The sequence below is a fragment of the Aquarana catesbeiana genome, linkage group LG09 (assembly GCF_042186555.1).
Source record: "Aquarana catesbeiana isolate 2022-GZ linkage group LG09, ASM4218655v1, whole genome shotgun sequence".
Taxonomy (NCBI): domain Eukaryota; kingdom Metazoa; phylum Chordata; class Amphibia; order Anura; family Ranidae; genus Aquarana; species Aquarana catesbeiana.
Window position 1 is genome coordinate 315,014,199 of NC_133332.1, and position 26,050 is coordinate 315,040,248.

The window sequence follows — 26,050 nt, forward strand, 5'->3', positions numbered from 1 at the left end:
TGGAGAGCAGGCTATAAAATTTTCCGACAACAAAATCCGTTGTCGGAAATTCCGATCGTGTGTACACAAATCCGACGGACACGCATGCTCAGAATAAATAAAGAGATGAAAGCTATTGGCTACTGCCCCGTTTATAGTCCCGATGTACGTGTTTTACGTCACCGCGTTTAGAACGGTCGGATTTTCCGACAACTTTGTGTGACCGTGTGTATGCAAGACAAGTTTGAGCCAACATCCGTCGGAAAAAATCCTAGGATTTTGTTGTCCGAATGTCCGAACAAAGTCCGACCGTGTGTACGGGGCATTAGAACACCAACCCTACAGTCAAGCACGGAGGTGGAAACATGATGCTTTGGGGCTGTTTCTCTGCTAAAGGTACAGGCCGAGTTTGCCGCATTGAGGGGCCAATGGACGGGACCATGTATTGTAAAATCTTGGATGAGAACCTTCTTCCCTCAGCCAGAACACTGAAGATGGGTCGTGGATGGGTCTTCCAGCATGATAATGACCCAAAACATACCCTCAAAGCAACAAAGGAGTGGCTCAAGAAGAATCACATTAGGGTCATGGAGTGGCCTAGCCAGTCTCCAGACCTTAATCCTATAAAAAATGTATGGAAGGAGCTGAAACTTCGAGTTGCCAAGAGACAGCCAGGAAACCTTAAGGATTTAGAGAAGATCCATAAAGAAGAGTGGACCAAAATCCCTCCTGAGATGTGTGCAAACCTGATCACCACCTACAAGAAACATCTGACCTCTGTGCTTACCAACAAGGGTTTCTCCACCAACTACTAAGTCATGTTTTGTTTGGGGATCAAATACTTATTTTAATCACTGAACTCCATTTATAACATTTGTTTTTTCTGGATTTTTGGTTGATCTTCTGTCTCTATCATATAAAATACACCTATGATAACAATGATAGACCCTTCATTTCTTTGTAAGTGGGTAAACTTACACAATCTGCAGGGGAGCAAATCTTTATTCTCCCCAATGTATATGTACGTGATCCGGTGTGAAGCTGTTATTCCGTGGCCATGGTTGCAGCTGCAGTCATGACCCTGGTATCATTCTTTTTTTTTTTTTAACCAGCAATGATGAATAAAGTAAAAGCGATCCGAGTGGATAAAAAGCCGCTGGATCCCATTTACATGTGGCGGAAAGGGGTCTACCCCTCCTCCCCCCCCCTCCCTGCTGTCTTCCTAGGCTTTCCCTTCCCACCGGGGAGTCCGGGACTGAATGCGGCGGTTCCACTGACCAAAGAGATGGTGGAGGACTGAAACATCCCCAATCATCTCTATGGTCTAAGAAACCGGAAACAACAAGTATTTCATTCCGATGTAAACAAGCCGCTACCAGCCTGTGACAGCGGGTGATCAAACCGATATTTGTAACATTTATAAGTATTTCATATAAAATGTTATCTCTGTTTTATCATCGTATTGTCAGCCCGCGTCTGATTGAAGCCCCGGATGGAACCACCCACACTTCACCGGCAGGGAGGGGGCGGAGTCAGTGCTCAGACTCATTCAGATCTGAAGAGCTTGAGAGCTATTGAGCTATATAATAAACAGCCAACATTTTTTTTTTCAGCCAAGCTGCTAAGGATAGCCTAGAAAATACATGAAAATGAGCCGAGTGCTCCACCTACTGGCTGAAAATAAGAATACAATGTAATCAGATCCCCCTGCAAGAAATACAGTATATTATTCAAAAGTGTTTAAGAAAATTTATGCAAACATACGACACATTCACTTCATTCGTTTTGGTTAAAATTATGTTCCATCGCCAATAAATACAGAGTTTAAATTTGTATAGCGCTCTTCTCCCTGGGGACTCAAAGCAATTAGCAGGTGAGGCAGCCATCTTGGCAATTGCGTTGGCCGGGAATCGAACCCGAGTCAGCTGCTGGGAAGGCAGCTATGCTCACCACTGCACCACCAACGCGATGTAGCATGTCTTTGGAGTGTGGGAGGAAACCGGAGTACCCGGAGGAAACCCACGCAAGCACAGGGAGAACATGCAAACTCCATGCAGGTGTGGTGTCCTGGTCAGGATTTGAACTAAGGACCCCAGTGCTGCAAGGCTCACCACTAAGCCTCTGTGCTGCCCATATTTGGCCTTTGTTCTCTAAGGCCCGCCCCTGCTGAGCAGGGTACATTAGTTGTGTCCAATAGAGCTTAGAGATGGTGCCTTCAGCTCTAGATTGTCACATGGACGGGTTAGGTGACATCGTCCATCTTATGTCCCTCCTGAGTGTCCTGTCTGTGAAGATGAAGGGAACTCTTCTTCTGTAATGTTTGTCTGTGCATTGTAAAAAAATGTGATCTCTATTCTCTAAGGCCCGACCCCCGCTGAGCAGGATAAACCAGTGATGTCTATTGGGGGTTATGCTGACCATACATGGATCAAAATTTAGCCGGTTCAGCAGGGACTATGTGTGGCCACCGCGGTTAAATATAAGACCTTGGCCGCCCTGTTGGCATGTTTTCGTTCACTCAGTACTGCAGGTAATGGGCTGCAGCAGCTAATCTGTGTATTCTGAAGGCGGGGAGTCTCCTAATGTCAGAATACAATGACCCAGCGAGGAAGATCCCCCTCCACCTGAAATGTGTGTGTGTTGGTGTCTCCGCACTGACTAACGATCCTCCATTCTGCTGCTGTAGATCTGCTGACCCGAGGAGTTCCCGGCAATGCACCAGCGCCGGTAGGTCGGTTTCCGGGTTTTTACTCCAACCATTTCCCCATTCTAAAACCAGGAGTCTATATGCTACATTCACACCTCCCGTAGCTCCATACCTTCTGTGCCTCCATACAATGGTTGGTGTCAGTAGGGCAGAGGACACTGTGCAACTCAGATTAATCATAAAGGAGTTACCTAAAAATGACAATTCTAAACAACTCACTATGGGGAATGAAGGGGCGGCTCTTTTAATTAGGCGGTCGCCTAAGGCCTCGCACTCCCAGGGGCCTCGCGGCTGCCTACTTTGCCTAGTTGAAGAGCCGCCTCTGCTGGTACCCAGGATCCCCCCGCCATCAGCACAGTGTCGAGTCCCAGCCAGTCTGTGTAAGACCGATTCGCTGGGAGATGGGGGCACACTGACAGCTCCGGATCACAGCCATCAGAATCAGCGCTGACAGTTTCCCTCACCTCCCACATGGACAGGAGAGGAGAGAGAGCTGCTCCTGATCCTCCTCCTTCCGCCCTCTCCTCCTGTGTCTGCCCCGCCCACACTCCCCGACAGTGTTCTGCCCAATTGAAGGGGATGTGGGGGCGGGAAGTTTGAAATACAGAAACCAGTAGAGGAAAGATGGAGCCTGATCCATCCATCCACTCCCTCCATTCTCTCTCACAATTCCCAGTGAGTACTCTGATGTAAGGGGTACCCTTCCTTTCCTCCTTCCTCCATCCCTCTCTCCATCCATTGCTCCCTCTCACATCCCGTTCTCTTGGGCAGAACACTGTCAGGGAGTGTGGGTGGGGCAGACACAGGAGGAGAGGGCGGAAGAAGGAGGAGCAGAAGCAGCTCTCTCTCCTCTCCTGTCTGTGTGGGAGGTGAGGGAAACTGTCAGTGCTGATTCTGATGGCTGTGATCCGGAGCTGTCAGTGTGCTCCCATCTCCCAGCGAATCGGTCTTACACAGACTGACCGGGACTCGGCACTGTGCTGATGGCGGGGGGGATCCTGGCTGCCAGTAGAGCCAACTCTTTAATCACTTAAAGACCGAGCCTCTTTCTGAGATTTGTTGTTAACAAGTTAAAAACTGTTTTTTTTTGCTAGAAAATGACTTAGAACCCCGAAACATTATACATTTTTTTTCTAACACCCTAGAGAATAAAATGGCGGTTGTTGCAATACTTTGTCACACTGTATTTGCAGAGCGGTCTTACAAGCGCACTTTTTTTTTAATTAAAAAAATAAGACAACAGTAAAGTTAGTCCAATTTTTTTTATACTTTGAAAGATAATGTTACGCCGAGTAAATTGATACCCAACTTGTCACGCTTCAATATTGCGCCCGCTCGCGGAATGGCGACAAACTTTTACCCTTAAAAATCTCCATAGGCGACGTTTAAAAAAATTCTACAGGGTGCATTTTTTGAGTTACAGAGGAGGTCTAGAATTATTGCTCTCACTATACCGATCGCAGCAATACCTCACACGTGTGTATCGGCGGCAGGAGAGGGCCCCCCCCCTCTCCCGCCGCCGATAAAAGTGATGTTGTGGCGAAGCCGCCGCAGAGACCACTTTTATCTTCAATTTTTTGAATAAAAAAAATAGGACAACAGTAAAGTTAGCCCAATTTTTTTTATACTTTGAAAGATAATGTTACGCCGAGTAAATTGATACCCAACTTGTCACGCTTCAATATTGCGCCCGCTCGTGGAATGGCAACAAACTTTTACCCTTAAAAATCTCCATAGGCGACGTTAAAAAAATTCTACAGGGTGCATTTTTTGAGTTACAGAGGAGGTCTAGAATTATTGCTCTCACTATACCGATCGCAGCAAAACCTCACATGTGTGTATCGGCGGCAGGAGAGGGCCCCCCCCCCTCTCCCGTCGCCGATAAAAGTGATGTTGTGGTGAATCCGCCGCAGAGACCACATTTATCTTCAATTTTTTTAATTAAAAAAATAAGACAACAGTAAAGTTAGCCCAATTTTTTTTTTATCCTTTGAAAGATAATGTTACGCCGGGTAAATTGATACCCAACATGTCACGCTTCAATATTGCGCCCGCTCGTGGAATGGCGACAAACTTTTACCCTTAAAAATCTCCATAGGCGACGTTTAAAATAATTATACAGGCTGCATTTTTTGAGTTACAGAGGAGGTCTAGAATTATTGCTCTCACTATACCGATCGCAGCAATACCTCACATGTGTGTATCGGCGGCGGGAGAGGGCCCCCCCCCCTTCTCCCGCCACCGATAAAAGTGATGTTGTGGTGAATCCGCCGCAGAGACCACTTTTATGTGAATCCGGGCCGCTCACTGAAGAAGAGGATACGGGGGTTATGGCAGCTAGCTAGCAAAGTAGGCCCCTGTAAGCACGAGGCCTTAGGCGACCGCCTAATTTGCCTAATTAAAAGAGCCGCCTTTGCCCTTCACCCCCCATAGTGAGTTGTTTAGAACTGTCATTTTTGTCTTGCTTTACTGACCATGTCTAGTGCTCTGTCGACTCTGTCCTCTACCATACTGGCACCGTTCATTGCCCAAATCATTAAATCGGGAGTTTTTTTTTTTAGATGTCAGCAGCTGCAGACTTTTAAAATAAGGTCATTCACCTGTCCCGGGGTCCAGCGATGTCGGCACCCGAGACCGAACCGTCCCTCGATCATCGGGTGCTGCCGCCGCCATTCTCAGTGAGGGAATCAGGAAGTAAAGCGTTGCGTTCCTGGTTCCCTTCCAGGAGACAGCGGGGGGAGTGCGGGAGGGGGCGTGACTTCCGCGGGAGTCTATACAGGTATCTGCACCCCCCTCCCCCCTGAAAGGTGCCAATTGTGACACCGAAGGGGGGGGAGGAAATCCGCGTTAAGAACCAGCGTGCTACTGACGCTTTCCACCGCTCTACCGAGAGTGCCACCGCTGTACTGACACTGACCACTGATCTGAGGAGATCGCCCGCTACCATACTGACAGCATCCACTGCCCTATTCGCAACACCCACTGCTCTACGGACACGGTCTTCTGCTCCATTGACATCATCTACTTCTATTGACATCGTCCAGTGCCCCAGTGACACCATCCACTGCCCTACTGACACATCCACTGATGGTGGATTGCTGTTATCACATGGTAGGGTCATGCCATCCGTCTCTTGTGCAGTGATAGAACTTATAATAGCACTGGGTTGACTGAGGCTGCTGTTGTTCCCGAGCTCATTCATCTGGGGTGCTTCAGCACGTGATGGTGGGGTGCCGCTGCCAATCTGTGTGGTGATGTCTTCAGTCTGTCGTGGGGTGATAAGACGTGGAATAGCACTGGGTCGCCTGCTGTTTTTCTGGAGCTCAGTCAACCAGGGCAAAGCGCGTAATGGTGGCGCGCTGTTACCACATGGTGGGGTGATGCCACCCGTCTTTCGTGGGCTGATAGGACGGGGAATCGCACTGGCCCGTCTGAGGCTGTTTTTCTTGAGCTCATTTATCTGGGGTGAAGCGCGTGATGGTGGGGCGATGTCCTCGCGTGATGGTGGGGCGATGTCCTCGCGTGATGGTGGGGCGATGTCCTCGCGTGATGGTGGGGCGATGTCCTCGCGTGATGGTGGGGCGATGTCCTCGCGTGATGGTGGGGCGATGTCCTCGCGTGATGGTGGGGCGATGTCCTCGCGTGATGGTGGGGCGATGTCCTCACGTGATGGTGGGGCGATGCCCTCACGTGATGGTGGGGCAATGCCCTCACGTGAGGCAATGTCCTCACGTGATGGTGGGGGGAAGTCCTCACGTGATGGTGGGGGGAAGTCCTCACGTGATGGTGGGGGGAAGTCCTCACGTGATGGTGGGGGGAAGTCCTCACGTGATGGTGGAGCAATGCCCTCACGTGATGGTGGGGCAATGCCCTCACGTGATGGTGGGGCAATGCCCTCACGTGAGGCAATGTCCTGTGTGGTGATGTCTTCAGTCTTTCGTGGGGTGATAAGACGGGGAATAGCACTGGGTCGCCTGCTGTTCTTCTTGAGCTCAATCAGCCAGGGCAAAGCACGTAATAGTGGAAAGCTGTTACCACATGGTGTGGTGATGCCACCCGTCTTTCGTGGGCTGATAGGACGGGGAATAGCACTGGGCCGTCTGAGGCTGTTTTTCTTGAGCTCATTTATCTGGGGTGAAGCACGTGATGGTGGGGCATTGTGCTCACGTGATGGTGGGGCGATGCCCTCACGTGATGGTGGGGCGATGCCCTCACGTGAGGCAATGTCCTGTGTGGTGCTGTCTTCAGTCTTTCTTGGGGTGATAAGACGGGGAATAGCACTGGGTCGCCTGCTGTTCTTCTTGAGCTCAATCAGCCAGGGCAAAGCACGTAATAGTGGAAAGCTGGTACCACATGGTGGGGTGATGCCACCCGTCTTTCTTTGGCTGATAGGACGGGGAATAGAACTGGGCCGTCTAAGGCTGTTTTTCTTGAGCTTATTTATCTGGGGTGAAGCACGTGATGGTGGGGCGATGTCCTCACGTGATGGTGGGGCGATGTCCTCACGTGATGGTGGGGCGATGCCCTCACGTGATGGTGGGGCGATGTCCTCACGTGATGGTGGGGCGATGTCCTCACGTGATGGTGGGGCGATGTCCTCACGTGATGGTGGGGCGATGCCCTCACGTGATGGTGGGGCGATGTCCTCACGTGATGGTGGGGCGATGTCCTCACGTGATGGTGGGGCGATGCCCTCACGTGATGGTGGGGCGATGCCCTCACGTGATGGTGGGACAATGTCCTCACGTGATGGTGGGACAATGTCCTCACGTGATGGTGGGACAATGTCCTCACGTGATGGTGGGGGGAAGTCCTCACGTGATGCCGGAGGGATGACCTCCCGTGATGTTGTGGAGAATCGGTTGAACGACTTGAAGTATACTACCAGCAGCGCCTGCAGTATTACGAGCAGCACCAGCAGCATCGCAGGCAGCACCGGCTGTATCATGACAACCCCCGGAGAGTATTCTGACCAGATCTCCACCACAATATTTGTAAGCAGGGGCAGGCTTGTATTGTCTAAGACCAGCCCCTCGCTGGACCAGCAGAAGTCAGATCTGACCAGCGCTTCATAAAAGAATTCCATCAGCTGCAGGAGCATCAGAAGTTTTCCTAATATCTTGGCCAGAACATCTCTGCGCAGGATGTATTTCAGAATGATAAAACTTATCCAGAGGGTAAATTTTACCCAGAATGCACTGCTGGCCAGTAATGAGAACCAGCCAGAGGGTTCCGGCGGCTCATTTGCCATTACTCTGACCATTTCCTCCACAGGTTCCTCCATGGGCTTGATGGTTGCATTCTTCTCTGCCATGAGAATCTCCGGAGGTGCGTCTTCCAATGTGCAGACCATTTCTTGGGACAATTCCTGGGCGAAATGAAAGAACATATAAAAGATTAATGGAACCGTTTGTAACATAGATTTACATCAGGTAAACTTATTACATATGCGCTCGGTGCAGATATATGTATAATATCGTCAACAACTTCAACAACTGTTGCATTTATGATTGAGTATTAATAATCTGCTTTGAAGTAAAAAAAATAACAAGTATATATGCTGACATCTCACCAAAGCCCCCCAAAAAATTTAAAAAAAAAAAATATTAAAAAAATTAAAAAAAATTAAAAAGTGTAAAGAAAAATAAAAAACTACTGACACCACTCTCCCCTGCCCTACCAACACTGTCCACTGCCCCAACCCCCTCCCCCCCAAAAAGCATTGGGAAAAAAAAAAATGAAGAAACAAATTAGAGAACAAACGCTCTTTTTGTGTGGAGTTGGGGGCCGGACACTCAACACAAGAAGAACGTTTGTTCTCTAGCGTTTGAGAATTCTCCCATTAAAATCAATGCAATTTGGTCCACCAGAAAATGGCCGCCAGCCGGAGCCCTAATTGCAATGACAGGTTGTTTAGCGTTGACGGGGAAGCTAGGCGTGAAACCTCTTTGCAGAGACGTCTGCGGTCGGTCTTCACAGCTGCCTCCCCCGCCGCACCGATCGTCCCCGGGAGATCGGGAGGCGCTTGTGGGTGTGTGCGGGAGCCGCCGCGGAAACGCGGGAGTCTCCCGCACCTGGCGGGAGACTTGAGATGTCTGGTATGCTTTAGGGAAATATTTGGGATATGGGGGTGGAATTTTTCCAGACTGGAAATGTGTTGTAAAAAAACGAAAGCGGGTTTCACTTTAAGGTCCCTCAGGAGGGAAGTCCGTTTTTTCCGGGGAGTGTAACCCGCGTCCGTTATGGGATATCAACGTGGGGCCATGATGTCAGTGTGCAACTATATTAATGGGACAGCAAGAAAAAAATAAGGGGGGGGGGTAAAAAATGTAGAAAGTGCTTACCATGTCCTCCACTGGCCGCTCCGTTGTTCTGATAATCGCCCCCTTATCCAGCATGTGGATATCTAGGGGGTCTTTGGTGACGTTCCGTCTTCCTCCCCAATGGAGGAAAAACAGAAGAATCAAGGTGAGGGTTGGACTCCTCATTCTCGTATGAGTTGTTATTATATAATATAAATAAATCAGCTCTCGCCGATCGCTATCAATCAATAAGAACCGACTGACACTAAATTCAAATCACTGGAGTTCCAATGAAACACACAGAAATCTGAGGAGCTTCTCTAAGTAGAACTTGTCTCTTTAGAGATGCGAGTCAAATGACACGGCTGTGCGGCTTCAACGGCTGTTCATAGCCTGCGGGGGAGGACACGTGACCAAGTGTGACGTCATAGAGAGCGTGCATGAGACTTCCTTATAAGGAAGTCCCATAGAGCTCCATACTGACTGAGAAATGTGTCACGTTTCCTATTGGATGTTTCCTATTGGATGGAATAGATATCATTGGGGAGTTTAGGAGGATAATGGGGTCGTGGAGGGAAATAAAAACGAGTTTTAGATCTCCTCTGTAAATCTAAACTGCTAATTCGTTTGCAATTAAAAAAAAAAAAAAATTCTATGAAACCCATGTGGTCAATCGGACCTATCAATGAGTAGATTGCAGAAGCTCCTCCCCTCTACGGAGCAGTTCGGCCAGCAGGGGGCTCTGTGTATGGAGGACTACATCTCCCAGCATGCCCCGCTCTCCCCATAGAGATCTGTGTCAATTGTGTAGATATGTGATGGGAATATAATATCCCCCCCCTTCATGGCGGCTCTCCGGGGTACACACACTATGAGATCACATTATATCACTATAGATCATGAGGAGATAGAAGCTAAGACTGGCATAATTGTTAACAAAGATGGCCGCCGGGGGGACAGTGAGGGGGCGGAGACTTCACTGTGACGTGACATCCCCATGGAAACCAGGAAGTGGTGCGTCAGTTACAAGAGGCGGCTGTTGATTGGAGATCCCGATGGCTCAGGGAGGAGTAGTGACCAATCAGGAGCGGAGGGGGAGGAGCCACAAGTCCCAGCAGTACCGCACAGCACAGGAGGAGGAAGCCCCGGATGTAGATATGTGAACCACCAAGGCCCCGGACCTCCCCGCACCCCACACAGCAGATAAAGTCTCTTTATTTTGGAAAATGTTTTTTTTTTTTGGGGGGGGGGGCTGTGTATAGTGAAGGGCAGGGGGGAGGCAACCTGGGGGCCCTGCAGCTGTTTGTAGAACTACAAGTCCCATCATGCCTCTGGGAGTCATTGTAACTGCCAGCCTCGCAATGCCTCATGGGAAATGTAGTTCCACAACAGCTGGAGGCCTACTGGTTGCCTCCCCCCTGGTGTAATCCCCCCCACTGTGTGTTATTATGGGGTATCTCCAGTCACTTCCTGTCCCAGAGACACAACAGGAAGGCGAGAAGAAATCCCCCCGATTAGTTGTCACCCAAAACAGGTTTCTCCATCGAAAGATCGATCGCCGACATTCGTTTCCTGTGACAACCAAAATCAGGATTTCCTGTCGCTTCCTGTCCCCGACGACCAATGGGGGGGGGTCACCCGACACAATTCACCCCCCCCTCCCCCTCCCCCCCAGACTCTTTATTGAGACTTTGTTATTTACAAATTAAGATTTTTTTTTTTTTTTTTTTGCTAGAAAATGAATGAGAACCCCCAAATATTATATATATATATTTATTATTCAGACGCCCCTAGAGAATAAAACGGCGGTCGTTGCGATACTTTCTGTCACACCGCAGCGGTCCCACAAGCGTCATTTTTTTTTGGGAAAAAAAAAATACACTTATTTTTTTTTTTTAATTAAAAAATAAGAAATGTAATTTAATTAAAAAATAAGACAACGGTAAAGTTAGCCGAATTTTTTTTTTTTATATTGTGAAAGATGACGTTACGCCGAGTAAATTGATACCCAACACGTCACGCTTCAAAATTGCGCCCCCCCCCCGCTGGCGGAATGGCGACAAAATTTGACCCTTAAAAATCTCCATAGGGCGACGTTTAAAAAAAAAAAAAATTCTACAGGTTGTACGTTTTGAGTGACAGAGGAGTTCTAGGGCTATAGAATTATTGCTCTCGCTCTACCGATCGCGGCGATACCTCACATGTGTGGGTTTGAACGTCGTCTTTCGTACGCGGGCGCTGCTCAACGTAAGGCGTTCGCTTCTGCGCGCGAGCTCGGCGGGACGGGGCCTCTGTATTAAAAAAAAACGGCGGCGCTTCGGCTGGGAAGCCGCGATCATTTTTTTTTTTTGGTTTCAGGCCTCCCAGCCTAGAGGTGAGATGTGAGGTCTTATTGACCCCCCCCCCAAATCTCACTGTAAAGAGGACCTGTCATGTCCTATTCCTATTACAGGGGATGTTCACATTCCTTGTAATAGAAATAAAAGTGATCGAAAAAATTTTTTTTTTTTGGGAAAAAAAAAGTGTCAAGCTAAAGTAAAATTAACAAAAAAAAAAAAAAATTTTTAAAGCGCCCCCATCCCCGTGAGCTCGCACGCAGAAGCGAAGGCATACACAAGTCGCGCCCGCATATGAAAACGATGTTTAAACCACACATGTGAGGTATCGCCGCGAACGTCGGAGCGAGAGCAATCATTTTGGTCCTCTGTAACTCAAAACATGTAACCAGTAAAAAAATTTTTAAAGCGTCGCCTATGGGGGATTTTTAAGTAGCGAAGTTTGGCGCCGTCCCACGAGCGCGTGCGCAATTTTGTAGCGCGACATGTTGGGTATCTATTTATTTTTTAAAAAACAGTTGCGATGACCGCCATTGTATTCTCTAGGGTCTTTGCTATTAAAAAAATTTTTTTTTTTTTTTTTTTTAATAGCAAAGACCCTAGAGAATACAATGGCGGTCATCGCAACTTTTTTTTAAAAAATAAATAGATACCCAACATGTCGCGCTACAAAATTGCGCACGCAATATATATATATTTTTTTTTTTTTTAATAGCAAACAAAGACCCTAGAGAATACAATGGCGGTCATCGCAACTTTTTTTTTTTATCTCGCACGGTATTTGAGCAGCAATTTTTCAAATGCGTTTTTTTTTTTTTTTTTGGGGAAAAAAAAAAACGTTTCGCGCTTTAAAAAAAAAAAAACAAAGCAGTATATTTAGCCCAATGTTTTTGCATAATGTGAAAGATGAAGTTACGCCGAGTAAATAGATACCCAACATGTCACGCTACAAAATTGCGCATAATGTTTGGGGCGGTTCTGTGTAATTTTCTAGCAAAAAAAAAAAAAAAATGATGATTTTTACATGTAGGAAAGAAATGTCAGAAGTGGCCTGGGTGGCAAGGGGTTAAAAAAAAAAAATTCTACAGGTACGCCGAGTAAATCGATACCCAACATGTCACACTTCAAAATTGCGCCCCCCCGCTCGTGGAACGGCGACAAACTTTTACCCTTAAAAATCTCCATAGGCGACGTTTAAAAAATTCTTCAGGTCGCATGTTTAGAGTGACAGAGGAGGTCTAGTGCTAGAATTATTGCTCTTGCTCTACCGATCGCGGCGATACCTCACATGTGTGGTTTGAACGCCGTTTTCATATGCGGGGCGGGGCGCTTTAGTTTTTTTTTTTTTTCTTATTTACTTTGACACTGTCTTTGAGAAGAAAAAAAAATGGTATCACTTTTATTCCTATTACAAGGAATGTAAACATCTCTTGACAGGTCCTCTTTAATGTGAGATCTGGGGGGGGAGGGGCAAAAAGACTTCAGATCTCATATTTACACTAAAATGCAATAAAAAAAAATAAATGTCTTTTTTTTTTTTTTTTTTTTTTTTTACAAAAAAAAAATTAAAAAATTTCCCTTTATGACCGTCGTTGGGTGGAAGTGACGCACTCTCACCCCCCCTTCCTGCCCAGGGCGCCAACGTTCCGCTTTCAGCGCTGTCGCACTTTGAATGACAATGACGCGGTCTTGTGACACTGTACACAGAGGACATTTTTATTATTTTCTTCACACATATAGAGTTTTTTTTTTTTTTTTTTTTTTTTTTAGGTGGTATTTAATCACCGCTGTTTTTTATTTTTTATTTTTTTTACAAAAAAAAAAACGAAAATGTTGAAAAAAAAAAAAAGTTTTTCTTGGTTTAAATTTTGTAAGTAATTTTTCTCCTTCACTGATGGGCACTGATGAGGTGGTACTTATATGTGGCACTGGTGAGCACTGATAGCCGACATGGATAGGCGACACTGATGGGCATCACTGATAGACACTGATGGGTGTCATTGATGGGCAACACTGATAGGCAGCATTTATTGGCACTGATGGGCAGCACTAATGGGCATTGATGGGTGGCACTGATGGGCATCACTGATAGGCGGCACTGATGGACGGCACTAATGGGCATTAATGGGTGGCACTGATGGGCATCACTGATAGGCGGCATGGGTGGCACTGGTGGGCATCACTGATAGGCGGCACTTATGGGCATTTATGGGTGGCACTAATGGGCATCGCTGATAGGTGGCACTTATATGTGGCACCGGTGAGCACTGATAGCCAGCATGGATAGGTGACACTGATGGGCATCACTGATAGACACTGATGGGTGCCATTGATGGGTGGCACTGATGGGCAACACTGATAGGCATCACTGATAGGCAGCATTTATTGGCACTGATGGGCAGCACTAATGGGCATTGATGGGTGGCACTGATGGGCATCACTGATAGGCGGCACTGATGGACACTGATGGGCGGCACTAATGGGCATTGATGGGTGGCACTGATGGGCATCACTGATAGGCGGCACTGATGGGCGGCACTAATGGGCATTGATGGGTGGCACTGATGGGCATCACTGATAGGCGGCACTGATGGGCGGCACTAATGGGCATTAATGGGTGGCACTGATGGGCATCACTGATAGGCGGCATGGGTGGCACTGGTGGGCATCACTGATAGGCGGCACTTATGGGCATTTATGGGTGGCACTAATGGGCATCGCTGATAGGTGGCACTTATATGTGGCACCAGTGAGCACTGATAGCCAGCATGGATAGGTGACACTGATGGGCAGCACTAATGGGCATTGATGGGTGGCAATTATGGGCATCACTGATAGGCAGCACTTAACGGCACTAATGGGCGGCACAAATGGGCATTGATGGGTGGTACTGATGGGCATCACTGATGGGCAGCACTGATGGGCACTGAAAACCAGCACTGACTGGCATTGCTAATGAGCACTGATTTCTGGCACTGGTGGGCACTGCTTGCTGGCACTGGTGGCGCTCTCATGTAATCGTTGCTCTGATTACATCTCTCACTGTCCCCTGCGAGGAGATGCCGCTGATCGGCTCTGTCAGTGTGAGGCGAGGAGCGCCGATTACCGGCACTTCCGTGTTTTACATGTGACCGGCTGTGATTGGACACAGCCGATCACATGATTAAAGAGCCGCGCCTTTACAGAGATCGGGGTCGTGCCATGTCCTAGAAACACGGCGTGACCGCGATTGCCGCGTGCCAGAGCGGCCGCTCGGGCGCCGTCCACCCAGAACGAGACCGTCTCGCCGTCATGTGACGGTGGGCGGGCGGCAAGCGGTTAAAGAGGAACTGCAGTCCGCTCACACAATCTGTGATAAAAAAAACTTCTTTGCCATTCTGAAGCTTCCCTCCAACCACTTTGCGTATTATTATTATTATTATTATTATTATTCAGGATTTATATAGCGCCAACAGTTTACGCAGCGCTTTACAATATAAAAGGGAGACAATACAGTTATAATATAATACAATACAATACAATAGGATTAAGAGGGCCCTGCTCAGAAGAGCTATTATTTTTATATATACTGCGATTCTGTACTCGCCAAATATGCCGCAGAAATCCTCCTACCACTAAGTCTGGCTGCAGCCATTTTAACTGTGGGCAGCTGAAGCTTCTGTCTGTTCACTTCCTGGATTTACACAAAGGCACACCTCCAACTCTGCAGCTCTCATTGGCCCTCTTATGACTCACCCCCCCCCCCCCCTTCCTGGCAAACTTTCACCAGAGTGGTAGAGAGAGCTGTGTGTGATGTCATAAGCCTAGGCCAGTGATGGCGAACATTGGCACTACTGGAACTTTTGGAATTCCATTTCCCATGATGCTTCATGCATTGTGCAGTGTAGTGGAGCATCATGGGAAATGTAGTTCCAAAACATCTCAGGGGTGCCGAGGTTCTCCATCACTGGACTAGGCCAATGACCAGACAAGAGACAGGAAGTGGGCTGTATAAGGGATTTACTGGCAGAAAAAAAAATGTTTTACTATCCAAAGTTAAAACAACAACAACAACAAGGGCAGAAGATGTAATTGACGGAAAGATGAAAAAATGTCTGAAGGTCCGCTTTAATGACCAGGCCATATTTTTTTTGCGATGCGGCACTGCGTCGTTTTAACTGACAATTGCGCGGTCGTGCGACGCTGTACCCAAACAAAATTCACGAGCGACAATTTAATTAAAAAAAAAATAATATTTTTTTTTTACTTTCTATAACACATATCCAAATAACAAAAATATTTTAAAAAATGTATTCGTCAGTTTAGGTCGATATATATTTTTCTACATATTTTTTGTACAAAAAAAAAAATATGCGCATATTCATTGGTTTGCACAAAATTTATCACGTCTACAAACTACGGGATTAAATCTATCCCGTAGTTTGTAGACGCGATACATTTTTGTGCAAACCAATCAGTATGCGCCTATTGCGATTTTTTTTTTTTTTTACCAAAAATATGTAGAAAAATATATATCGACCTAAACTGACGAATACATTTTTTTTTAAATATTTTTGTTATTTGGATATGTGTTATAGCAGAAAGTAAAAAAAAAAGAATTTTTTCTTTTTTATTAAATTGTTGCTCTTTTTTTGGGGGACTTTTATTTACTTTTCATTGTTTTTACTGAGAAATGGCGGCGATCTGCGATTTTTAGCGGGACTGCGACATTGCGGCCGACAAATCTGACCCCCAAATTACAATTTTTGGGGGACCAGTGACCTTATTACATTGATCAGTGCTATGAAAAATGCCCTGATCAATGTATAAATGTCACTGGCAGAGAAGGGGTTAACACTAGGGGGGCGATCAAGGGGTTAAATGTGTTCCCTGGGTGTGTTCTAACTGGGGGGGGGGGCTTACAGGAACATGACAGAGATCGCTTGTTCCCGGTCGCTGCTCGTCAGATTGGAGGTCAACCACCAATCTGACCTCCTACCCAACTACCAATCTGATCTCCTACCCAACTACCAATCTGATCTCCTACCCAACTACCAATCTGACCTCCTGCCCAGCTACCAATCTGACCTCCTGCCCAGCTACCAATCTGACCTCCTGCCCAGCTACCAATCTGACCTCCTGCCCAGCTACCAATCTGACCTCCTGCCCAGCTACCGATCTGATCTCTGCCCAGCTACCAATCTGACCTCCTGCCCAACTACCAATCTGACGTCCTGCCCAACTACCAATCTGACCTCCTGCCCAGCTACCAATCTGACCTCCTGCCCAGCTACCAATCTGACCTCCTGCCCAGCTACCGATCTGATCTCTGCCCAGCTACCAATCTGACCTCCTGCCCAACTACCAATCTGACCTCCTGCCCAGCTACCAATCTGACCTCCTGCCCAGCTACCAATCTGACCTCCTGCCCAACTACCAATCTGACGTCCTGCCCAACTACCAATCTGACCTCCTGCCCAGCTACCAATCTGACCTCCTGCCCAGCTACCAATCTGACCTCCTGCCCAGCTACCAATCTGACCTCCTGCCCAGCTACCAATCTGACCTCCTGCCCAGCTACCAATCTGACCTCCTGCCCAGCTACCAATCTGACCTCCTGCCCAGCTACCAATCTGACCTCCTGCCCAACTACCAATCTGACGTCCTGCCCAACTACCAATCTGACCTCCTGCCCAGCTACCAATCTGACCTCCTGCCCAGCTACCAATCTGACCTCCTGCCCAGCTACCAATCTGACCTCCTGCCCAGCTACCAATCTGACCTCCTGCCCAGCTACCAATCTGACCTCCTGCCCAGCTACCAATCTGACCTCCTGCCCAGCTACCGATCTGATCTCTGCCCAGCTACCAATCTGACCTCCTGCCCAGCTACCAATCTGACCTCCTGTCCAGCCACCAATCTGACCTCCTGCCCAGCTACCAATCTGATCTCTGCCCAGCTACCAATCTGATCTCTGCCCGGCTACCAATCTGACCTCCTGCCCAGCTACCAATCTGACCTCCTGCCCAGCTACCAATCTGATCTCTGCCCAGCTACCAATCTGACCTCCTACCCAACTACCAATCTGACCTCCTACCCAACTACCAATCTGACCTCCTGCCCAGCTACCAATCTGACCTCCTGCCCGGCTACCGATCTGATCTCTGTCCAGCCACCAATCTGACCTCCTATCCAGCCACCAATCTGACCTCCTGCCCAGCTACCAATCTGACCAGATCACTTCTGGGTTTACCAACGGCTCTGGTAAACCTGGAAGACACCGGGAAGCGGCAGCCATAACCCCCGATATTTACTATCAAAGTAATTCTGTAATTTTACAGTTATTCGGTCAGCAAGTGGCTATAGAGATAGAAATATGAATGAGATGATATCTGATGACAGATCCTTCTCTCCTCCAGGATCAGGATACAAATACAGAGGAGGAGCCGCCGTCACCCTCCGCCCATCACCATAGAGACGCTCTGCTGCTCCAGACCGGCCCGGCTCGTCTATCCCTCGGAGGACTCGGGGAGGGGAACTGTAGGAGCTCATCCGCCACCTGCTGGTCAGTGTGAGAAAAACGACTGAATATGCTGAATGTGTCCATGCCGGGCTTCCTGCGCAGCTGTCGATTATTTAACCTTTTAGCTGCCAGAGCCAATTGATGCTTTTTTGTTGCACTCATGTTTAACCACTTCAGCCCCGGTAGGTTTTACCCCCTTCATGACTAGGCCATTTTTTGGGTCGCTTTAACTGACAATTGCGCAGTCGTGCGACACTGCACAAACAAAATTGATGTCCGTTTTTCCCCACAAATAGAGTTTTCTTTTGGTGGTAGTTGGTCACCTCTGCGGTTTTTATTTTTTGCGCTATAAAAAAAGAGCGACAATTTAAAAAAAAAATAATATATATATTTTTTTACTTTCTGCTATAAAACACGTCGTATAAAAAAAAATCAAATTTCTTCATAGACCCCTTTCACACCGAGGCCATTTTTTTAGGCGTTTTAGCGCTAGAAATAGCGCCTGTAAAGCGCTTGAAAACTGCCTCACATGCCGCCTGAGTGCGCTCACACTGGGGGGCGGTCCGCTTGCGGGACGTTAGAAAAAGTCCTGCAAGCAGCATCTTTGGGGCAGTTTGTGCCCCTGCCCATTGCAATGAATGGTCAGCGCTTCCGAAGGGGTTAAAAACGCCCGTGTTGCGGCGCTCCGGAAGCATTTTTAACTCCTTCTTTGGGGTTAAAAGATCTAACGGCCAAAAAAAGTGCCTCTTAAATAGCGCTAAAGCGTCGCTAAAACAAGCACCACTTTACCGCTAACGCACGGGCGGCCCCAGTGTGAAAGGGGTCCAAATGTAGGCCAATATGTATTCTGCTACATATTTTTGGTAAAAAAAATCCCAATAAGCGTATAGTGCGCAAAAGTTATCACATCTACAAATGGGATAGATTTATGTAATTTTTACTTCTTTATTTTTACTAGTAATGGCGGCGTTCAGTGATTTTTAGCGGGACTGCGAGATTGTGGTGGACAAATCGGACACCTAACTGACACTTTTGACACTTTTTCGGGAACCAGTGACATTATTACAGTGATCAGTGCTAAGTAGCGGAACTGCCATGGTCACAAAGGTCGCACTTGCGACTGAGCTCTGACATTTCGCCATCGGGCTCGAAGGGCGGGCCCCTGCCATGGGTCAGGGGGTCCCTTCATGGTGTCTTCCACTGGGCCCTGAAAGTTCTAGATACACCTCTGTTATGACTCACTGATTAAGAAAGGGGTGATGGTTATCCGGTGAGTGCTCTGGTGTGGAGGTAATGGTTATCCGGTGAGTGCTCTGGTGTGGAGGTGATGGTTATCTGGAGGGTGCTCTGGTGTGGAGGTGATGGTTATCTGGAGGGTGCTCTGGTGTGGAGGTGATGGTTATCCGGTGAGTGATCTGGTGTGGAGGTGATGGTTATCCGGTGAGTGCTCTGGTATAGAGGTGATGGTTAACCAGTAAGTGATCTGGTGTGTTGGTGATGGTTATGTTGTAACAAGTGATCGGCGCAAATAATGACAGCTGTATCCAAATTACAGTAATGTACAAGAATAAGTATCAAAAAATATATATCATAGATTATGCATGAGAAATTAGTCCATGATGTAACACTGTAAGTGGAGGGGGCAGAAGTAATGTGTAGAGTCCACAATTAAGGCAGCCTTCCAGTGGGGGTGAAAGCCATTATCCCAAGAGTACTGCAAAACAAGGAGAAGGAGGCGCCTCTGGGTGCAGACGTTTAAAACAATTTATTAAAAACTAGCAACAGCTGATAATACACTCACATTTGCGTGGTCGGTATTAAGAATAAAAATGTTCCAGGTCAATCCAGGGGGTCCGTGGAGTCATCTCATCTCTGCTGGTAGATGTAGGGGGTCTGGGCAGTCTCAAGGCGCTGGATGTACTCGGCCGAGCAGTAGAGACAGGCACCAGAGCGAGGCTTGGATGGCAGCCGATCCAGTCGAGGGATGATGACGTCACACGATATGCATTGACCTGGGACATTTTTATGCTTAATATCGACCACGCAAATGTTGGTGATGGTTATCCGGTGAGTGCTCTGGTATGGAGGTGATGGTTTTCCGGTGAGTGCTCTGGTGTGGAGGTGATGGTTATCTGGAGGGTGCTCTGGTGTGGAGGTGATGGTTATCTGGAGGGTGCTCTGGTGTGGAGGTGATGGTTATCCGGTGAGTGCTCTGGTGTGGAGGTGATGGTTATCCGGTGAGTGCTCTGGTGTGGAGGTGATGGTTATCCGGTGAGTGCTCTGGTGTGGAGGTGATGGTTATCCAGTAAGTGATCTGGTGTGTTGGTGATGGTTATCCAGTGAGTGATCTGGTATGGAGGTGATGGTTATCTGGTGAGTGCTCTGGTGTGGAGGTGATGGTTATCTGGAGGGTGCTCTGGTGTGGAGGTGATGGGTATCTGGAGGGTGCTCTGGTGTGGAGGTGATGGTTATCTGGAGGGTGCTCTGGTGTGGAGGTGATGGTTATCTGGAGGGTGCTCTGGTGTGGAGGTGATGGTTATCTGGTGAGTGCTCTGGTGTGGAGGTGATGATTATTCTGTGAGTGATCTGGTATGGAGGTGATGGTTATCTGGTGAGTGATCTGGTGTGGAGGTGATGGTTATCCGGTGAGTGATCTGGTGTGGAGGTGATGGTTATCCGATGATCACACTCTGCAAAGCTCAGTAAGGAGAGCCCTGAGAACTGATTGGAGGGAAGGGACACACCTCTTTTCACACAGCACACTTGAACAGAGCTGCGGCTGTCAATCACAGGTTGTGTGCTAGAGCTCCCTCCCCTGTCACCTTTGATCTCTTGGTGTCAGGAAAACTTGTCAGAAGTGACTGATGCAGACAGCAGAGGAAGGAGGCAGCAGACAGAAATGACACTTAGTGCTCTGAACTGAGACAAGTGCACATTATAGAGGGATGTGCTTTCTTCATATTTCATCTCTGAGGTTTACAACCACTTTAATGTCGGTGCACTAATCTCCCCATCCTGCTAATGACCCGGAAACCGTGTGTAATGTCTCCTAAACATCTCCTGTATTATGTCTGCAGTCTCTGATCATCTCCTGTATTATGTCTGCAGTCTCTGACCATCTCCTGTACTATGTCTGCAGTCTCTGATCATCTCCTGTACTATGTCTGCAGTCTCTGATCATCCCCTGTACTATGTCTGCAGTCTCTGACCATCTCCTGTACTATGTCTGCAGTCTCTGACCATCTCCTGTACTATGTCTGCAGTCTCTGACCATCTCCTGTACTATGTCTGCAGTCTCTGATCATCTCCTGTACTATGACTGCAGTCTCTGACCATCTCCTGTACTATGTCTACAGTCTCTGACCATCTCCTGTACTATGTCTGCAGTCTCTGATCATCTCCTGTACTATGTCTGCAGTCTCTGATCATCCCCTGTACTATGTCTGCAGTCTCTGACCATCTCCTGTACTATGTCTGCAGTCTCTGACCATCTCCTGTACTATGTCTGCAGTCTCTGATCATCTCCTGTACTATGTTTGCAGTCTCTGATCATATCCTGTACTATGTCTGCAGTCTCTGATCATCCCCTGTACTATGTCTGCAGTCTCTGACCATCTCCTGTACTATGTCTGCAGTCTCTGACCATCTCCTGTACTATGTCTGCAGTCTCTGATCATCTCCTGTACTATGTTTGCAGTCTCTGATCATCTCCTGTACTATGTCTGCAGTCTCTGATCATCCCCTGTACTATGTCTGCAGTCTCTGATCATCCCCTGTACTATGTCTGCAGTCTCTGACCATCTCCTGTACTATGTCTGCAGTCTCTGACCATCTCCTGTACTATGTCTGCAGTCTCTGACCATCTCCTGTACTATGTCTGCAGTCTCTGACCATCTCCTGCAACATGTCTGCAGTCTCTGACCATCTCCTGCAACATGTCTGCAGTCTCTGATCATCTCCTGTACTATGTCTGCAGTCTCTGATCATCTCCTGTATTATGTCTGCAGTCTCTGACCATCTCCTGTACTATGTCTGCAGTCTCTGATCATCTCCTGTACTATGTCTGCTCTCTCTGACCATCTGCTATACTATGTCTGCAGTCTCTGATCATCTCCTGTATTATGTCTGCAGTCTCTGATCATCTCCTGTACTATGTCTGCAGTCTCTGACCATCTCCTGTACTATGTCTGCAGTCTCTGATCATCTCCTGTACTATGACTGCAGTCTCTGACCATCTCCTGTACTATGTCTGCAGTCTCTGATCATCTCCTGTATTATGTCTGCAGTCTCTGACCATCTCCTGTATTATGTCTGCAGTCTCTGATCATCTCCTGTACTATGTCTGCTCTCTCTGACCATCTGCTATACTATGTCTGCAGTCTCTGATCATCTCCTGTACTATGTCTGCAGTCTCTGATCATCTCCTGTACTATGTCTGCTCTCTCTGACCATCTGCTATACTATGTCTGCAGTCTCTGATCATCTCCTGTACTATGTCTGCAGTCTCTGACCATCTCCTGTACTATGTCTGCAGTCTCTGATCATCTCCTGTACTATGTTTGCAGTCTCTGATCATCTCCTGTACTATGTCTGCAGTCTCTGACCATCTCCTGTACTATGTCTGCAGTCTCTGACCATCTCCTGTACTATGTCTGCAGTCCCTGACCATCTCCTGTACTATGTCTGCAGTCTCTGATCATCTCCTGTACTATGTCTGCAGTCTCTGATCATCCCCTGTACTATGTCTGCAGTCTCTGACCATCTCCTGTACTATGTCTGCAGTCTCTGACCATCTCCTGTACTATGTCTGCAGTCTCTGACCATCTCCTGTACTATGTCTGCAGTCTCTGATCATCTCCTGTACTATGTCTGCAGTCTCTGATCATCTCCTGTACTATGTCTGCAGTCTCTGATCATCTCCTGTACTATGTCTGCAGTCTCTGATCATCCCCTGTACTATGTCTGCAGTCTCTGACCATCTCCTGTACTATGTCTGCAGTCTCTGACCATCTCCTGTACTATGTCTGCAGTCTCTGACCATCTCCTGTACTATGTCTGCAGTCTCTGATCATCTCCTGTACTATGTCTGCAGTCTCTGATCATCTCCTGTACTATGTCTGCAGTCTCTGATCATCTCCTGTACTATGTCTGCAGTCTCTGATCATCTCCTGTAACATGTCTGCAGTCTCTGATCATCTCCTGTACTATGTCTGCAGTCTCTGATCATCTCCTGTATTATGTCTGCAGTCTCTGACCATCTCCTGTATTATGTCTGCAGTCTCTGATCATCTCCTGTACTATGTCTGCTCTCTCTGACCTTCTGCTATACTATGTCTGCAGTCTCTGATCATCTCCTGTACTATGTCTGCAGTCTCTGATCATCTCCTGTAACATGTCTACAGTCTCTGATCATCTCCTGTAGTATGTCTGCAGTCTATCAGAGACTGCAGACATACTACAGGAGATGATCAGAGACTGCAGACATACTACAGGAGATGATCAGAGACTGCAGACATACTACAGGAGATGATCATCTCCTGTAGTATGTCTGCAGTCTCTGATCATCTCCTGTAGTATGTCTGCAGTCTCTGACCATCGAAGGGGGGGGGGGTTTCAATCTTTTTCGCGAGGGCAAGCGGATAATGGAGGACCGGCAATTATTTTCCCATGACAGTGAAACTTTTATAACCATTTCTGAAAGACCAGCAGCCCAATCATTGCAATCTTGGAGGGAAGAGACTTTCCAGACAATCAGGAGAGTAGAGTGTAGCAGAGATTACAATGGAGTAGTGGAGAGTGTAGTGTAGTATAGTGGTGCGAGTGTAGTGTAGTGGAGAGTGTAGTGTAGTGTAGTGGAGAGTGTAGTGTAGTGGAGAGTGTAGTGTAGTGTAGTGGAGAGTGTAGTGTAGTGGAGAGTAGAGTGTAGTGTAGTAGAGAGTTTAGTGTAGTGGAGAGTGGAGTAGAGTGGAGTAGAGTGGAGTGTAGTAGAGAGTAGAGTGTAGTGTAGTGTAGTGTAGTAGAGGGTAGTAGAGTGGAGTGGAGTGGAGTGCAAGAGTAGAGTAGTGCAGTGTAGAGTAGAGTAGTGTAGAGTAGAGTAGTGTAGTGGAGAGTGTAGCGTAGCGTAGTTGAGAGTAGAGTAGAGTAGAGTAGTGTAGAGTAGTGTATTGTAGTAGAGTAGAGTGTAGAGGTTATATATGTTTGTTCCAAGTTCTCATTTCGGGATGCCCGGTGAGAAAGTCCTCGGTGTCTGTTGCTGACTTCATATCCCGATCCAAGGTGAAGATGACCCAAGAGCCGACGTGCTGCCAAAATCCATCTTGGAACAAGCAGGAGAAACTTCTCCACCAGAGATCACATCTTCTACACAACAGCCGCCATCACTCCACGTCCAACGAGCTTCTCATCCTCTTCTGGAAGTCCAACCAATTCCCAAACCAATAAAGACACCCGAGTCCTAGAATCCGGTTCTTCAAAGTCACCACCATGACCTCTGCTGGTCCCTAAAACCGAATATAAGAGAATGAAGTGATACTAAACACACGCCGGGTAACTTACATTCTCCCTTCTATTTCTGTATGTGGATCACGGCACTGTAATTATTTTAATTAAAAAAAAAAAAAAAAAAACTTTTTCCTAATGGATAGCCAGCTGTCACATGACCCGGCTCTCTCCCAGCCTGCCTGCAGGGAAACATAAGCAGCAGGAGCTTCTAGTGCTCTGCTGCTGGTCACATGTTCAAAAAAAAACAGCCTTTGGAATACAGTAAAATGAAATAATTAATATTAATAAATTGTCATAAAATATATATTTGAAATCAAATCTTTATTAATTTTTGGCAATAACATGGTGTGGGCGGATTTCTTCACAGGTTGTGCCACTCCCCTCCCACCTGTGTCTTAGAATAAAGGGGAGGTGAAGCCTCCATCAATACATGTAATATCCCGCCCCTATTGTGTTTACCTGGTTAGTGGGCATGGAGGAGGCGGGAGGGGGTGGGCTGTCATTGTGTATACACCCACATGTGTGACTCTATAGTCACATGGGCTGCTCAGATGTGATAGGGAGGAAATGCTCAGCATAGAAACTCACTGACTGGCACTAACTGTCACCAGCTGTGTCCGCGACGGATCAGTGTACCGGCCCGCTGCCAGCACCATGTGACCTCAGTGGCCGGTCACAGCAGATCACATGACCATTGTAAACAATGGATGGCTCCCTTTCATGTGTTGCTTGCTGCGATTGGTCACAGTGATCACATGGTACAGACAGGGGCCAATCACTGCCCATCTGTACCATGTACTGACTCATTTTTGGCCAATCACAGCTAATCACAACAAAACACATGGAAGGAGTCAGTTTTATTCAGTAAAAACGGTTGCTTATAGCAATGGAATTCACTGGAATAAGCAATCATAATGTGTAAAAAATATATATAAAATCCTGATCACTTCCCCAGAGTAGTACATTGTTACTATGGTAATACTGTATTGTTCTGGTCACAGTTGTATTTTTTGTTAAAAAAAAATTGAAAAAAAAAAAAAAATGTTAAAAAAAAAATTGAAAAAAAAAAAAAATGTTAAAAAAAAATTGAAAAAAAAAAAAAAAAAAGTTAAAAAAAAAATTGAAAAAAAAAAATTTTTTTTTTTTTTTTTTTTTTTTTACAGTACATACTGTCACCAGTCAGTATCCCTGATCATCCGCCACACCAGTTATATGATGACGCCGTACTGCACTGGTGACAGTATGTAAAAAGAAAAAAAATTGTGAAACATTTTTTTTTTTGTAATTTCTTCCTTTTTCTAAAAAATTGTGAAAAAAAAATGACAACTTCAAAAAAACTCACCGTGCCTCTTACTAAATACCTTGGACTGTCTACTGTCCAAAAAAAGGGGTCATTTGGGAGGGGGGGGGTATTTTGTACTGTCCTGGCGTTTTTCGGGGCCCTAAGAAATGAGATCGGCCGTCAGTACATCAGGATCGATCGATCGATTGTCAGATATATGTATCCCATAGGTTGCGGATTCTATAACTTTCCTACAGATCTAAATAATATACGCTGATTTGGGTTATTTTCACCAAAGAAATGGAGCGGAATACATTTTGACCTAAATTTATGAAGATTGATTATTTATTTACAAAATTTTATAACAGAAACGAAGAAAAACACGTTTTTTTTTTTTTGTTTGTTTTTTTTTAATTTTCAGTCTTTTTCTGTTTATTTAGC

The 26,050-nt window shown here is 46.9% G+C and overlaps 1 long non-coding RNA gene across 1 annotated transcript; it reads left to right on the forward strand.

Moving 5' to 3' along the window:
• The first annotated feature begins 9,974 nt into the window (after positions 1–9,974).
• On the forward strand, positions 9,975–24,631 carry LOC141108778 (uncharacterized). Its single transcript, XR_012236124.1, has 3 exons — positions 9,975–10,196; positions 17,723–17,868; positions 24,103–24,631. It is a non-coding gene; the product is annotated as an uncharacterized lncRNA (long non-coding RNA).
• The last annotated feature ends 1,419 nt before the right edge of the window (positions 24,632–26,050 follow it).